General features: G+C 33.0%; 1 protein-coding gene across 7 annotated transcripts in view; it reads left to right on the forward strand.

Moving 5' to 3' along the window:
• Positions 1 to 16,535, forward strand: part of LOC143231324 (uncharacterized) — a 196,480-nt gene that overhangs the window by 9,849 nt on the left and 170,096 nt on the right. The window contains exon 5 of one of the 7 annotated variants that reach the window (XR_013016885.1): positions 13,369 to 13,520. The exons of 5 other annotated variants lie outside the window; for them this stretch is intronic. The gene's annotated coding sequence lies outside the window, so the exon portion shown is untranslated. Of the gene's footprint in view, positions 1 to 6,395; positions 7,540 to 13,368; positions 13,521 to 16,535 lie in introns of those variants that run through there. One more of the 7 variants, XR_013016883.1, reaches the window with a different exon arrangement.

Here is a 16,535-nt window from a genome sequence, read left to right on the forward strand (position 1 = left end):
TAATTGTTATTTCAGCAATGTATTTTAGTTATTTAGGTAGAAATAATGTATTATTTTTGTTTTGCTTTAAATAGTGAATGTGGAATATGTAAGATATTTTGCGCTACATATTAACAATTGCAGCATCATATAACATTCAGGATATATATTTTAGGTAAATCCAATATAAACAATTAATTTATATTTTCTAATCTCACTGACAATTCTTCTTAAACTCGTTGTTATTTGTTGTTAAGCACAAAGCTACACAAGGGGCTATCTGTGCTCTGCCTACCACGAATATCGAAACCCGGATTTTAACAGTATAAGCCTGCAGACATACTACTGTGCCACTGGGAACTCCTCTTAAATTATTTCAAGACTAAGAGTAATACTTTACTGTAAAATTTATTCTCTTACTAGACTGAAAGAGCAAGACTCAGTAAACGTGTCATCGACTTGGATGTGAACTTGTCAAAAATATGAAAAGAGTTGGAACGTTCCTCTACGGACTTACATCGTTAAAACAGAGGTTCGATTCCACTCGGTGGATATAGTAAATAGCTCTATGTGGCTTTGTTCTAAGAAAACACACACACACGTGAAAGTTTTTTCGCAAGTTGTCACCCTATTGCGCTATTTTATTTTACTTCCTGATGCGACAGGGGAATAGAACTTGTCTTATACTTACGAACTGCACCCCCGCTGGTACAGCGGTAAGTCTAGGGTTTACAACGCTAAAATCAGGGATTCGATTCCCCTCAGCAGATAGCCCGATGTGGCTTTGCTATAAGAAAACACACACACAAACTTACGAACTGTGTAAGATACAGAAATAATAGTAACTGGGCGGACCGTAAGGTTTAATATCCAGCACTGTCAAGGACTTGGAAGCGATGTGAAAATAACAGATTTATGGCCAGTAAGAACCAGACCCTCATTTTTTGCTTTCCCCGTTCACATAAAATCAGACTTGAAATACTTACTTGGAGGACTATAACAAGGCGTTAGTTACCATGTATTCCCTCTATAGGTGAGTATCGTCATGAGGACTGATGCAGAAAATAAGTGATTCCGAGTAAACGGAAAAGAAGCGCAGTAGCTTTGATGACTTTCCTATAAAAACAGTTATTTATTCTCTTCTGACATTTATTTTCCTTTTGAAAGCTATTTACGTTTCTTTCCAATAAAATCTTTAATACGTTTCGGGCACTTTTGTTTCTAGTGATTCTGAGGTTACGACTGATTTTTATTTTATAGATTTTGAAAACACCGGTGAATCCTTTAAGCTGTATCTATTTATTTTAATATTTAATCTTATATAACAGTCACAGCCTGAGATAACTTTTACTGTAATGAGTTAATGTGTTTTTTTAAGAATACACAGTTTTATAAATCTCTCAACATCTGGGGATTCTAATGTTTAGGAGTACATTAAAAGGTCAAGCTACTGGTTAAAAGAAAACAAAACAAACCTGAAACTGTTTACAGTTTTATCATCAATGATCGGGTGTGAAATATGTTGAGAAGTGGTCATTGAAGTAATCAATAAAAATCTAAATAATTCAAAACAGGACAAACACCGGAACATTTTTGAATTTCTATGTTACTACTCTTACACAGATAGATATAAAGTAAAAAATACATAAAAATACTTCACTAAATATGCTAATATTTTCCCATAGTTTTCTGGATACTCATATGTTTATTTTTCTTCAAATTTCAAAACAGTTTTTTACCATCGCTGAGCTTGTTATTAAATCAGACAACCACTGATATCTACCTGACATGCGCGGTTTCTGTGGAATTGACCATACGTAGCTTTGTCATCAATATTCATCCAACGCTGACGGGGAAGACAGTGTTTACCTTAAAAAACAAAACAACCAACAACATCTCTATTTAAATTCCCGTCAGTCTATATCTATGTACATACTGTATATATAAATAGACACAAGTAGTAAATGGAGCGAGAAAGTGTATGAGAACCTACGTAAATTATTTATATATACATCAACTTGTAATCATTTGAGTCGAGGAAAGTAATGACGATCCATGTTTGTATATGTTAATGGTACAAAAGTCCGGTGTACTTCTCCACGCCACACCAAACATAATTGACCTTTTAGCCATGGGGACATTATAATGTGACAGTCAATCCCACTATTCGTTGATAAAATAGTAGACCAAGACTTGGCGGTGGGTAGTGATGACTACTTGCCTTCCATCTGGTCTTTCTGCTACATTAGGGACGACGAGCACAAATAGCCCTCGTGTAGCAGTGATTGAAGACAAATTGTAAGATTGTATAATAATGTAGAGTAAGTGTGTTAAATGAGTTTTGGGTTTCTATGTTTGATGTTCCATTTTTGTATAGTAAGTGTTCTGCTAAGAACAATTTACCAACAACAAACTGTTATATTTACATTCTGATAAATAGTGTTATTAATTCGTAACAAGTTAGTGTAGAATATCCTGTTTATCAACATTATTCATACCTGTTCTACTGTTGTTTAAAAAGTTAATGTTGAACTTTGACTTCATCCGTATCTTTTCACACTCAACATGAGAAGTGAAGCCGTCATAAACAGACGACAGATGAACTGATGGACAGACACCACTGTTCACAGTATGTATAAAACAAGTAGTAAATAATGTTCTCTGTACAATCACATTCAAATATTGTCTACAGCTACTTTCAAAGTCGGTCTTCATTGACTGTTGTTGAGATCGAATTCTGTAACATCATAAAAGGGTAAGATAAGAAGTCTGTAAAAAGTAAACCACTAAGAGAATTGCACGAAAAACAAGCCTTGAGTATTTCGTATTTCAAGAAGTGAGAATTACTTAACAAATACAATAATAGGATTTGGAATTAGAAGCTCAGAATAATAGGTAAATTTTGTATTGTTAAAAATACGTCCATAGGGTGTGGGATTAAGGGTTAAAAACAACAGGTAAATTGTATACTGGGGGATTCTCGTCAGACTTCACATATAAACAAACATGAAGGTCTCGATTGGTTTCTCACATCTTTGTGACTTACACTCAATAAATATTACAAAAGTATAAAGTCTAAAGTATATCTGAGTAAAACTGTTCGTACAGATTTATAATTATTATTTTTATTTAATGTTGTATGTTGTTCAGAGGTATCAGTAAAATAGTCAACCAGGCATGTATGTTGTTCAAAAGTATCAGTAGTCAACCAGGCATGTATGTTGTACAGATAAACAAGTAAAGCTGTCAACCAGGAATGTACATTGTTCAGATGTATAGGTAAATTAGTGAACCAGGAATGTATGTTGTCCAGAGGTGACTGTGAAGCAGCCATCATGGCACGTATTGTCTTCAGAGGTATCAGTAAAGTAGTGAACCAGGCATGCATATTGTTCAGAGGTATTAGTAAAATACACAACCAGGAATGTACGTTGTTCAGATGTATAGGTAAATTAGTGAACCAGGCATGTATGTTGTCCAGAGGTGTCTGTGAAACAGCCATCATGGCACGTATGGTCTTCAGAGGTATCAGTAAAGTAGCCAACCAGACATGTACGTTTTTCAGATGTATCATAAAAGTAGTATACTAGTCATTATGTTGTACAGATGTACCAATAAAATTGTCAACCAGGCATGTATGTTGTATAGATGTATCAGTAAGAGTAGTGAACCAGGCATCTATGTTGTTCAGATGTATAAGTAAATTAGTGAACCAGGCATGTATGTTGCTCAGATGTTCAGGTAAAGTAGTGAACCAGGTATGTATGCTGTTCAGATGTTCATTATGTGTTTGTTCCTGTGGTTCTCGTGTTCTTACCAATCGACTTATATAATTAGGCCTAGATGTAAGCTTTTTCAGTAGCCAAAATGTACATCTTTAATATGGGTTTGCTTCTAAGCTTTTCGATCTAAGCGATAGTTCGTAACTATCAGTCAGCAGGCCTAAGTATACATGCAAGTATCGTGGCAACAAGATTACTCTGTGACTGCATGTTTATAGCTTTCAGGTTCACGTAATCAAAGATTACTAATTTGTAAATTGAACAGTCCCCATAAGTGATTGCAAAAATCATTCCCCCATTGGGTGTAAAAAAATATACGCCCCTGTGTATATGTGTTCTATAGATGTACCAGTAGTCTACCAGGCATTTATGTTGTTTAGCTGTATGAGTAAACTGGAAGACCAGGCATGTACATTCTCCAGATGTGTCAGTAACGTAGGTAACCAGGTATGTATGTTGTTCAGATGTTCAGGTAAATTAGTGAACCAGGCATGTATGTTGTTCAGATGTTCAGGTAAAGTAGTTAACCAGGCATATATGTTGTTCAGATGTTCAGGTAAATTAGTGAACCAGGAATGTATGTTGTTCAAAAGTATCAATAGTCAACCAGACTATTTGCAGAAATTACCAGATTTTTAAAAATATATGGTAGTAGTTTTTATAGTAATGCCATGGAATTTAGATTAACAGTTTCTTATCATTACCCCCCATGCAGTAGGTAAAGCCCTGTCAAGCATCATTATGTGTGTTAATTGATTAAGCTAATATCTTGTTGTGTTAAAAGGTCTTTAATTAGGATAATTTCAAAATATTTTGTAAATTTGTGCTGAAAATTTGGTAATGAATAATCAAGAAAAATCATTCACCTGTATGACTTTTGACTCCAGTGTAGCACATGTACCAAAAATATTTGATAGTGTGGATTGCCACAGTCAAAATACAGAGGGTGAAAATTGCTAAACTATCGTACATTAATAACGCACAATGTGCCATGTAGTAGTTTGTTTTGGTCACCCAACAAACTACCATGCATTTTGATAAAGGAATACATACTTGAGAAATACTACACAGTTTTGTAGTTTGTGATAAACTGTTTAGAACTAATAAGGAATTTAAACAAGTTTCAGGTAACATACACCTGGGATATAAAACATACTGTTATTGTTTATGTTAAGAATTTGCAGTGACTGTTACAAAATGTTGTAGTTGCTTAAAAGTTGTTGATGCACAAGAAACAGGACCAAAATATATCGATCTTTGATGTATTTATGATGTTTGTAATTGTGAATTATTCTTTGTGTTTGACATAATAGAGTGACAAAAGAAAATTAAAAGATGTTAAAATTAAATTTGAGTGGAAATTGGTGGAAGTAACTTATTTTCTGATAACGGTGTTTTACCTCTTCCCACATAAATAGCTATTGTAATATAGTGCAGTGCTATATATGGAATATAATTTTTAACTGCCTTGAGCTCCCACATACTTCATGATTAACATGGGTCAACCAAGTTGATCATGTAAATCAACTTAATGATTTTTTTACATTTTCTTTTCATCTTGATTCTGCTGTTTAGTTATTGCTTCTGAAGTGGAATTATTATTCTAATTTTTCATGAATATAAGATAACCTTTTTTTCTTAGTTTTCTTTTATTGTGTATTATGCGTGGTTATTAATTTTCAACAATGATTTCTGAAGTCCAAGTTACTACTATGAAGATAATACCACCTACCAGCACACTTACTCAGGCTGCACATGTATTCAAGGTGTCTCTGTTTCCTCACTCAGTTGGACTCATTCACTGCTACCATGCTGTGATTGTTGGGGATAAACATGCAAGTTACTGTGGTTCTTCATCTTGTGCTATCCCTTGAGGATATTCATATACCAAGGATGTGCTGCAATATTTCCTATTTGATTGATTTTGAGTAGGATATTTCACCATACAATGACATCTTTCTTCTTATTGTTTGGATGGTGGGTTCCTGGATCAATAGTTTTATCACTTTACTGTTATCACAGATTGGCAGGTGTGATATATTCCTCCAGTCTGTTGTACCCTTCCTACTTGCACCAGATGGCTTTGTTTTGGATTGCAGTTGACTTGATACTAGTATGATACTGTTTCTGCATGGATGTCAGTTTTATATTATATGTGACTTGCAAATGGTATGATCCTAGTTCTACTCTTATATGGATTTTGGTTCCCAATGAATTGAATGAAGTTGACTTGCTGTATATGGTACCTTGATACATATCCTTTTACTCTTACCCATATTACTGTCATCATATGTATTTAGTGTTCGGATCACTACCTACCCATAGTTTTCTCTCATATAGATGTTCTTATTTTTCCCATTTCTTGGCACATCTTTCCACACCTGGTATAGAAGTGAAGTTTTCAATGTATAATTGTTTACTGTGAGGATCTACCTTTTCGGGTGTTATTTGGATGATTTCAAAAATGCTTCTTTCCTTCCCACACATGCTAGTCCTTCTACGTGTGGGATTCCAGCTATTTTGTAAGAAGAGGTAAGGTACTATGTCAGAAGTTATAACTGAAAATGTGTTTCTGATAGATACTTAACTCTTTCCACCCTTCCATTCAAAACCGGTGCTTCCATTTTCTTCCAGTATCCAAAGTGATAGCTTGATAGAATCAGTTAGAAGAAATCACATGCTTCAGGAGGGTGTGTAGCATTCCTGTTGCTGGAGGGTTATCCTGTTATGATCTTCATGCGAGACAGAGTTGAACCACACTAATCATTGGGTATGTGGGGGCTGAAGGCCTACAGCATGGAAAAAATAGCATATAGAAGGCGGCACTATAAGACAATGGCTACTTCTATGAAAGGAGGCAAGTTCCTACTGGAAATACGTTTACAGTAAAGGAATATTAATATTTCCACTAACAAAAAAGAAACTCTATAGCTGACAGTTTCTCTTTCCTCCCTTTTTATTATATTGATGGTGAGTATTGATTAGAACAAGTTTCCTTACATTAACATTTAAACATGGCTTTATGTACAGCTATGAATAACTTCTATGAATTTGATTTTCTGAACAGTTATAGACTTGGATTTAAAACTTGATGATTTAAAATTATACATCTCAACTTTTCATTCTGAAGAAAAATTGTACAATTTCTAGTAAAATTATTGTAAAGACTAAATAAAATATCACTACACTTTCATTTTGTCTAATGTTTGGTATTTGTGGATATTTAACCAGCATATTTATTTTTTGAGTAAAAAATGTAAAGTATTGATATGAGTTAACATATAAAGAGGACAAAGCATCAGAAGATTTTGTGGTAGTCACTCACTGAAACTAAAACCATAGAGTATTTCTTAAAATTAATAAATGAAATAGTGGTTGAAAGTAAAGTTTGTTGTTGCAATATTATACTTTCGTATTTACACAGTTGAATTTATCTATTCTTAACCCTTAAGTAAGGAGAACTTTAATAGCTCCCTTTATGTTTATAATACCTCTTTTGAACTAGGGAGAGAAGTTTAAAGTATGAATCTGTGTAAAATTTTGTCGCTGTTATTTTTACTTTTAATATCTTGATATTTTCTGTGATTATATTCAATTAAACTGAATTTAGAAGTTCAAATGATGTATGATGCATAAAACTGTTTAACAAAAGCATGAGAAGCATGCACTGCTTATAAGAAGGAATCAGAAACTAGGAAGGAAATTCAAATTTTTTTAAGTTTGGAGTACCAGCTGAACTTCACTTAGATTAGGGATGGAACTTTGAACTTTTGGGTTAAAGGTTTCAGATACTTTGAATCAAAAAAGACCATGTTCTGATAAGATAGTTGAAGGATGTGAGTGAACACTGTTATATCAGTTGATTATTTATGTGGATGAAGATTAAGTGTAAGATCAAGTTTTTGTACTGTTACTAACAAGTGTGTACAGCAGTAAGTGAAGGTAACAACTAACTAGGTAATCTCAAAGGAGAATTTGACAACTGAAAGTTGAACTTCTGTGAAGCCCATTGTTTGTGTTGAGAGCCCTTCCAGAGGATTAATAAAAATAGCCACTAAAAGATTCCCCTGACAACTTAGCTAGAGAGATATTAACATGTCATTAAATAAAAATGTAAGAGGCCATCTCATCTCCATGACATAATCCAGAGAAAAGAACACCAAAAAGACTTGTTGAAATGAAATTTTAGGGCAGTACTTAAATTTTGTATTAGGATTATTCAAAGGACTGTTGCATTTAGGAAGACTCAATTTTGTAAGCTGTATGTTCAGTATTATAGCTTGTTCACTAGAGGGAGCTGTTGCAAAGTATTCAGAAACAAGAATATAAAGAGGCAATTGAAATAGCAAATGAGTATTGAGTGATTGACATTGTATTGGTTCTTCTATTCAGTTATTGGTAAGTTGTGTTTTATAACTTATCAAATCTTCTTGTTGAAGTTCTTGTACATCTTATGTTTTATGTTTATACATTGTACCTACATTGTGAATGAACAAGACTGTATAAAATTACAGAAAAAAATAAACGAACTGTGCTGCCTGCAATACAATAACTACTTTCAGAAATGTATACTCAACCATCTGTAAGATATCCATTCTTTCTTCCGGTCATCATACAATGAATGATAAGGTAAGTAAGTCTTCACACATCATCGAACAGTTTGCCATTGTAGTACTCTACCTACTAAGTGTGAAAATCTTCAAGTGCTATGAATTATGTCAGCTAGTTTTTGGTCAACTCCTCTACAAATATTCTGCACTAGTCTTTAACTTAGAGATCAGCTTTGGCTCACTGTATAAAGTACACTATGACAAGTATCTAGCAGTGGCCTCTTAGTATCTCTTAAGTTTTTATTTCTAATATTCAGTTAATCATACATCCTACAGAAATCTTTCTTTTTTTACCAACAGTCCAACAGCTCATTGATACTGGATGGACCAGGAACTGTCACTATGCTGTTAATTCCTATTGTGGGGTCACTTTCTTACTTATTCTAGCATTGTATTCACAGAAGATGAAAAGAAACTTATAATTCGTTTTTATTTTGGGGTATTTTCTAAAGATGCAATAAAAACAATATATTACTGCTCACAATAAAATCAAAACAGTAGAAGAGAAGTGCACATCCACTCAAATTGGCATCACCACATCATCTGAGCATTCCAAACCAAAATGACCTGAGACTCGCATGCACATTATCTTGGCTGAGAAGGTGCCAAGCATTATTATTTGGATGAATGCATAGTTCAATCCCCGAGTGGTCTCTTTGAACTCAGTATTGCACCCATTCAGCAAGCTCTCATCTGCTGAATGCCCAATTGAACCCTCTCAGTCAAAGTGAGGTCACTACAATACATTGACTGATGGAAGCCACATCTTGTAGGTGTTAAAACCAGATGACCATTGCTGTTTACTATTAATGGTACATAATCCTACTTGATACTTTACACCTAATGTTGCACTGATACACATTCCTTTAAACTGTCATTTGTAACTCTTCTAGTTTGGTGTCTCTTTGGTCTTCTTGTGAACAAAATATTTGTCTAAAAGGAAAAATTTACACTGCTCTTTCATGATGTCACCTTTCCCTCTATTTTGCAATATGAAAAACTGTACTGAGAGCAATATCAGTTTTAAAAAATCCATGCTCCTAAAGAACCCAAGCCTTCATCTACTTCAGTTTCCATCTTGTACCAATGCAGTGGCGAGTGCAGCACTTAAGCTTTAACTCGAAGAATTACAGTTAATGCTTGCGCTGTCGCAGCAGTGGGGAAGTTAATGCATACACTGTCATACACGAAACTGTCAACAAAGGAAGAAAGTCCGAACATAACAATCTCAGTTCCGTCTCTCTAATGAAGCTTTCAAAACTCTTCTCATGACCTGGAGAGCGTTGTTTGTAGTTAGCATAATCAGAAACGTTAGCTTTCAAAACTCTTCTCATGACCTGAGAGCGTTGTTTGTAGTTAGCATGATCAGAAACGTTTTTCAACATATTTCTTTTCATAGCAATCGCCGGTATATAATATTTTTTATATAATTTTGTGAATATACATCACACTTCTCCTTACTGTGTACATTTGCTCCATTATGGTACTTCAAAAAGTTAGCAAGTCTACAGATATAAATCTAACTACGTATTATTTCATAATAATAATAAGAGTTTCTTTAAAAGAATGATGAGAAATTTTATTAAATGATATAACAATATTTTAATTACTAGAATTAATCAGAAAGTACGAACAGGAAGAAACACTAATTATTTCTTTTGAGATTAATAAACCTAAGTTGTAACTGTGGTTGATGGAGTTTTAATTTTTCCTTTACTTAAACTTATAAGAATATACTAACTTAATAATTATTTCACTGTTAAAATCACCTTATCAAAAGCTTTTAAAATACCCTAAGTCGTCCAACCTTATCCATAATTCAGATACATGAGCAATATATTAAACAAGAAGTTGACATGTTTAATAAGTCACCAAGGAGGTTCTCTCTCTCTCATTGTTAGTTGGGATTAGTGTTCATACATCCAGGAGGGTCAGGTTTCGTCAACCTGTTCCTCCTTCCTTTGTTTTAGCAACTGTCAAGTGTACTTATACATTGTACATGAGGGCTAGAGTAACCCGCACTTACTCAGGGCAATGTCCATGTACTATCTACATATACACTTGGTGCAAATAAATCATTTCTCCTTATAGTTCCATAATTATTTGCACTATCATTAGATAGGTGTCAACGATAAAACATTCACATAAATCCTTCTTAATGTTTATTAGCTAACGTCTATTAGTTTATAGGTGGCTTTTTTTGTATTATTTTGAAAATATATATTTACTATGGAAAGGTGTTTAGGACTATCTTCATCATGTTTGCAGTATCTGTCTCGTTCGCTTACTAGTTCGTTTTTCCTCCAATTTTTTGCCAAAATAATTTATTGTACTATGTGGGAGTCTATCTGTTATTGTTTTTATGTGTGTGTATTTATGCATGAATTCACATGATGCAGTTCTGGGTACTTTATAAGCTGTTATAAGTAGTGTATTTTGTATTGTTTGTAGTTTGACTTTACTAGTTTTTTACATACATTTATTCATGCAGGGGCTACATACACTCTTGTGCAAATTAATTCAAACAGGACGGAAAATTACGATTTTTTTCAATTTTTTTTCCTTTTATTTCTGAGAATCCAAAAATTATTCACAAATTAATACATGATATGGCCGCCTTTATTTTTCAGAAGATCATTAATCCGTTTTGGCATCAAGTCCACGAGTTGACTGCAACCTTTAATAATTTTTGGATCGCGGTACCACACCTCAAGTATGGCCTCAGTTAGGTATTTTTCGTAGAACAGTCTTTTTCCCGAAGTCTTTCTTTACAAATCGCCCAAAGATTTTCAATAGGATTTAAGTCTAGAGATTTTCCAGGCCAGTCCAGCACTTTTATTCGCGTTGTAGTCATAAAATTTTTCACAAGTTTCGATGTGTGGCACGGAGCCAGATCTTACTGAAAAATACCAAGATCCATCTGGAAATCTCTTTTCAATTTTGGAACGACTCTTCTCTGCAAAACTTCGATGTACTGTGGTCCTCGCATCATACCTTCTACGATATGTAAACCTCCGACGCCATAGTAGCTGAAAAAGCCCCATAACATCTTCTTTAAGGGATGTTTTACGAACTGATGTGAGATTCTTGAAGTTTTTCACCTGGAGATCTGCGAACATGCAGACTTCTTTGACCCTGTACAAAAAAATGAGTCTCGTCATTGAATAACACCTTCCTCCATTGTTCTTGCGTCCAGTTCTTGTATTTTAGACCCCATCGATACCGTTTTTCTTCATTGAGTTGGTAAGAAGTTGTTTTTGACTGGTCTCCTTGCCCTTCTAACGCAATTTCGAATGACATAATATTTCTCAAAATTTCGTCATATATCCCAAAAATAGATCGACCGTACTGCAAAACACAGCTAATGACGCCGTCTGTGTGAAAAAATGACTATTAAAGGAAATCAACGGGTCCAGCGAACCAACACCGGCAGCTATGCTGAAAATATTGTAAAATGACCATTTGTTTCAATTAATTTGCACAAGGGTGTAGTCAATGACGGGTCTAATGTATGTTTTATATATTCTTATGTTACCTGTCCTTGCTTCATTATATTTACCAGTTAAACTCTCAGCATAGTTTGTTCTTAGCTAAATGTTTGTGTTAATATTATTTATGTGATTTATCCATATCAATTCAGAGTCCAATGTTAGTTCTAAACATTTTGCATAAAACATAAAACATTTATTATGATACTTTATTTCATGTAATACCTAGGTATATAGTATGCATTGTTTTAAACGAAATTGCAAGAAATTAAATGCGAAAAGCAGATGGTGTCGAAAATGCTCGATTTTGTCCACTTGACATTCCATTTAATGAGCTGAAAATGAAAGCAAAAATTAAAGACATATGAAAATTAAACACACCATCTATTAGAGCAAAAAATTATCTACCAAATGACATGAAATATTTTGCGAAAGCGTTTCATTTATGAATATATTTTTTTAACTTGAAAAAACGCTCACGAATTATTCCTCAACCCAATACTAAATAAAACATGTTATCGTGAAAACAAAGTCTTCAGTTTGTAGTAAAACTAAGAAAACGTGAAATTTTACATAAAATACATTGTCTGTTTTTTGCTTTGTTTGCAGTAACCAGGGAATTACTTAATTGTTATCTGTGCTGTGTCCACCATGCTAATCGAAAACCAAATTTTGGGTTTTATAAGCCTTCAGATTTACAGCTGATCCACTAGAAGGGAATAAAATATATTAGTTATGGCTTTAACATGGAATACACTGAGTCTCTTGTCGAAATTGAAATTTTAGAACCTTTTTTTTTCTGGTAAAATATTTTTCCAGCGTTGGTTATAAAGTTTCTTGTTTCTGACAACTGGTAACAGATTTTGAGTCCTTATCTTCAACCAATCAAGAAAGAATGCCAAATCACGTAAGAAAAGCATTCTCCATGTTACAATAAAACGTTTTCTGGAAACATTTAATCTGAGTACTTTGAAAGATTTATTAAACTAAAACACCAAAACTGTGTCTTGATAATAAAACAATTTTAACAAACAGTTCAACCTTTTTGTTGAAGTATATAATTTAAGATGTAAACTTTATAACTGTGATTTTAAAGTTAAACCTATTGAAACGGTGTAATTATAAGAATCAGATCTTTGCTATTGTAAAGACTGTTGTTACTGTAATCTATATAATTAATTTATAATTGTTTGTTTTTAATTTAATTTTCTTAAGAGCAAAGGTGTAAAACTGGCCATGTGTGTTGTGTTTACCATAAGGATTGAACCTTTCAGTTTAGTGTTACGAGCTTTCAATGTTACCACCGCTAAATCAGGTGGAATAAATTTATCACGAATGTTCTAGAACTGTATATTGGAAGTAAAAAGTGATCTTGACAATAATTATTTTGTAATTCTACATCACTGTCACTGTTATGGTTCACTTACAAATCTGTATTAGAAGCTCACTTACTTCTCTTGGTTCTCTCTCTTCAGTTTGTATTAGGAAGTTTTCTGTTAACTGTTTCAGGTTTTAAGAAGACTGTAATGTTTGCTACTATTGACATAAACATTACTGAAGGTGCAGCGACGTGTGTGTATTTACTCTAAAGGAACAAAATAGAACCACTAGTCTCAACTGATTATCAAATTTGTGAAGAAATAAATGGAAGTCTGAAACCTTCATCAACATTTAACATTATTTTATAAACAAAATAAAAGTTTAACTCATTCAATCTTTGTCTTTTTTGTTATTGTTGATAAACATAAAGCAACACAATGGGCTATTTGTGCTGTGCCCACCACAGGTATCAAAACACAGGTTTTAGGATTATAATTCCATGAAACCTTCCATTGAACAAGTGAGAGGCATCATGTCTTTAAGGCTATACTTTTACAGCAACATTTCTTAGTAAATATTAAAGGTATATAAGCATAATCTGACCGACTAACAAATACTCCTATTGTAAATAACACTTAATTGTATTTAAAGCTTTTACCTCGTATTTAAGGTTCCGTAAATATTACCTAGTCTCTGTGGTGTCTGATTTATTTGCATGCAACGTCAGGGTACGCTGTACTTAGTAATAAACTAATAGTATATTTCATAATTACAAATTAGGGAAATGATATATTTAATACTCTTGTTAACAATATTGTTAGTGTATTACTATGAAATAACATGTTAGGTCAAAAAAATGAAATTTCAGCTTCAAAAATGTAATTTACACTTTGAAATATTATTGAGGTAATTATTCATATTTTCAAATAGTTATTTCTTCCTGCCACTCAGTGAGAAATTTGAAAATTTTGACAATAATTTAGACGGTTATTAAAAGTTACGTACCATTTCGTACCATTGGTAAAATAGGAAGACATTGATTAAATCCTATGCAAAATAAAGTTTTCCAAGCAATTATTAATGCTAAAACAATGTTAGATGATGTAAGCCGATATGAATACAAAGTGTAGTTATGTTAGTTGTGTTCGATAGATTGTGGCCGATACTTGAAAGTGATCGGCATTACAGTCCCAAATCTCGAAAAACTACTCACTTTTAAACATTTTTGTTCATTTTTGTATAACTTTAGAATAAATACATGTAAACTTTGATTTATATGTTGTTTCATTCAGACCTTATGTAAATGAAAATGTGCAAATTTGCCCGTTTTTTTACATAGAAGATAGGTTAATTTCTAAATTTCATTATCCAGGTCACAAAAGCAATGTTTGAAGGGAATAATGGCCATTTTATGTGCTTTTACAACATACGCAATTAAGAAATAACACATACTATCCAGGAACAAAATTTGTGTTATATAGTGTTATAAAGTAGACAAGTTTTTATAGTAAAGAACGTTTTGGTATTTAAATCAACATTGAAAATCTAACAACGTATTTGAATTATAGAATTGATTGTAGTTACTTATTCGTGTATCTCAGAAGAGCTTTGTAAAAGTGTTAATACCATACCAGTCGTCCTGAGATACATTTTTATTTCAAGTCGGTTTTCTTGTCTTATAAATATTAATCAGCATCAATTTTCAAAATTATTTATATATGGTTAAACAAAAACAATAGAAAGATGAATCTATTTTCAAAACTATGTAAAATTTAATGTAAAATACTGACATAAACTAAGAAACATATGACGATCAAAGATATATAGAGACAAGTTTGGGTGTTTTTAACAGTAGAATTGTTTGATTTTATCAATAAATTTTCTCATATGTTCTTTTCAGTTAGTATCAGGATCGTGTTTTAGTCCTGTGATGTTCTGTTCAGAAAAACTGTATTTATTTTAAGTCATGTTTTCATAGAATTGGGAAGGTGTTTTTTTGTTTGTTGTTCTTTCGACCTTACTTTCAAGTTACGTTCTGTTTCACTTATGTAAAAGGGTGAGCAACTATTACAATGTATTTTTGTACTGTTTTATGTTTTATCAACGTGCGTTTAATTTCTATTTCACGGATGAAAAACGAATCTAGGTGTTATATTCAGATTATATACATGTATATATATATGCCATTTTTTTTCAAAATCGATGATAGAAGTACACTAATATTTTCTAGACACAAGTAATTTGTTTTTCTTCATTTTGGAAAAATCTTAACTTCGTTTGTTTGTTAAACACCCTTTGTCTGTTTCTCTCTTATGTATCTATCGTTTCTATAACTACTTTAGTAGTGAACTGGTTAACGTCAGTGAAACATTCACTTTAGTGCATAGCTTCTTTATCGATGTTTTCTGTTCTGTACATAGTGTATTCTAAGTTTAGAGTTCCTTCTAGTGTGTCTAACTTCTGGTAGATAACACGATGAGAAAATCAGTTTATGTAATTTCCGTTGTTTGTGTTATTTCTATGAATTTTAGCGGTGAAACCTTGGGAGGGGCGTCATGTGATGCTGACATTTGAAAAATTAATCGTTTCGTTGTTTACGTTTCCCTCTGTGAAATGTTTAAATTTCTGTAGATTGTTTGTGTGTTAGAGAAATTTTGTTTATCTTGACATGTGAAATCACAGAAAACGTCACCTGTATATCTGAACAAAACTGCAGGTTTCTATTTGGAAGTGACTGATTCCTGTTATTTTATGTGATACAAGAAAAGAACGGTCGAAGTGACGAATAATCAAAGACAGTTAGCTCATAATCACATGATACTACAGAACTGGATGCAACAGTGTTCTGACCCTGGGTTAAACCTGTTAACTCTTCAAAAGGTATTGATCACAAAAATACATTTCGACGCAATCTTCCAGTATTAAGTTTTCATGAAATCATTCAGTGACTGTGAATACTACACGAATGTATTTTAGTACAAACACGAACACTTTAACTTCCCTACGAAACTATATAAATAGGAATACCTAATACCCCGTGTCTACTGTAAAGAGCACATGTCTACAGCTCTCCTCTTGTGATCCAATGGTTGTTTTGTCCGTTTGGTGTAGCGAACTCTTCCAAGTTCACTGAGATTGGTTATTTTGTAGTAATGTGTATCTTACTGTTTTAATGGAACAATTAAACCTTTATTTACATCAAAGTCTTTACCATGATATCTACTCTACTGTTGATTGCATGTAAAGAATATAGGCTGAGAAACTTGAAATTCCTTTTGTACATCAACCACTTCTATGGTTAACAGTGTCAGTTTCACTTACATTATAAGTGTCCTAATGACCTTCGATGTCCACAA

Source organism: Tachypleus tridentatus, chromosome 1 (assembly GCF_004210375.1).
Source record: "Tachypleus tridentatus isolate NWPU-2018 chromosome 1, ASM421037v1, whole genome shotgun sequence".
Lineage (NCBI taxonomy): Eukaryota > Metazoa > Arthropoda > Merostomata > Xiphosura > Limulidae > Tachypleus > Tachypleus tridentatus.